The following is a 1,659-nucleotide window of genomic DNA, read 5'->3' as shown; positions in this document are numbered from 1 at the left end:
GATTTAAAAGAAGAAATTGTAATCAGTCAGTGGGTTAACACAGACAGGGCAGAAATGATCAAACAGTCTATCAGTGTTGAAGACTACATTTCTTTATTGGTTAGGTCATTGGAAAAGCTCACCCCACACTCATTTATAGCAAAATCCCAATCAGCAGCCTTTAAAAGATTGAAAGAAGACCCACCACCCAAAACAGCAATTATTGTGATGGATTTCAGTGAAAATTATTCCTTTGTTATACAAAATGAGATCCAAAGTTACCACTGGAATAGAGGTGGTTGTACTCTACACCCAGTTGGAGTTTTTCTAAGAAATGAGGTAAACAATGTTTTTGTTTCCAACCACTGTTTTATTAGTGATGACCAAGAACATGACACTGGTTTTGTTAACTTTGTACAAAAAGAAATTACAAAGTGGCTGTCATTACATCATGCTGACATTGACTCAGTTCACTACTTAGAGATGGTTGTGCTGGGCAGTACAAAAATAGAAACAGTTTTAAAAATTTGACTGAACACTTGAGAGACTTTAATTTGAAGGCCCAACACACTTTTTTTGCAACAAGTCATGGGAAGTAAATTTGTGGTGGCCTAGGAGGAACTATTAAAAGAATTTTAAGGAAAGTCAGTCTACAGCTTTCACACGAAGAACAAATAATGACAGCAATCGATGTGTAAAAGTTTTGTGAAAAAAATATTGAAAACATTCATTTTCACTTCATTGACAAAAAAGAAGCTGCTTTGCTACGGTTAAAACTAGAATAATGTTTTTCAGCAACCCGAACCATTCCTGGAACAAGAAGTTTTCATAACTTCAAACCACTTCCAACAAACAACCTTGAAATTAGAAGGACTACAGATAGTGTAAAACCCTCCTTAGTCTTTTCTTTCCATTCTTCTTCTGATTGGGTTTGTGTTGAACCATCAATAAATAGCTATGTGGCTGCAAATTATGATAGTAACTGGTACTTTGGACTGGTAAAAACAATATTCAATGATGAAGAAGATGCAGAAATTCTATTTCTACATTCTTCAGGACCAGCTGCATCATTTTATTGGCCTGAAAGAGAAGATTATTGCATAGTGCCTTTGGAGCACATAGTCTGTGTAGTAGACGCACCTCAATCAAGCGACACTGGAAGAATGTATTGCTTCAAAAAAGACTGTATCAAAAGAACTGAAAGCTCTTGGATGAAGTGGAAAAACAGTTTGAATCAGCATTAATGTATATTAAAAAGACAAAATTACTCAAAAAATTCAGTGTTTCAAGCAATCAGTTGGTTTATACATAAGTGTCGTAAGTACACTATCTTTGTACGTAATTCTAATGTAATCTACTATAATTAATAAACATGTTAAAAAGCCATCATTATTTTTGTTTTATCAAGTAGCCTATATGTTTAAGAGTAAATTAAAACAAATTTGAGCATTCTATCAGGTCTGAGACTCTAGATATTGCAATTCTTATAAAACAAAACATTCGTTAAAAAAAAGAAAAAAATACATATATATTTTTTCATAGAAAATATTAATATATTTTAATAGTATCATTTTTATCTTCAAATATGTATAATAAATAAACTTGCTGCAAAAATTCATGATGTTATCTAAAAAGAGTTTTTAAGATAAGCAATTTTAAAGTTTTGAATACAAATTAAAT

The sequence above is a fragment of the Schistocerca nitens genome, chromosome 4 (assembly GCF_023898315.1).
Source record: "Schistocerca nitens isolate TAMUIC-IGC-003100 chromosome 4, iqSchNite1.1, whole genome shotgun sequence".
Lineage (NCBI taxonomy): Eukaryota > Metazoa > Arthropoda > Insecta > Orthoptera > Acrididae > Schistocerca > Schistocerca nitens.
Note: the sequence above shows the minus strand (reverse complement) of the source record.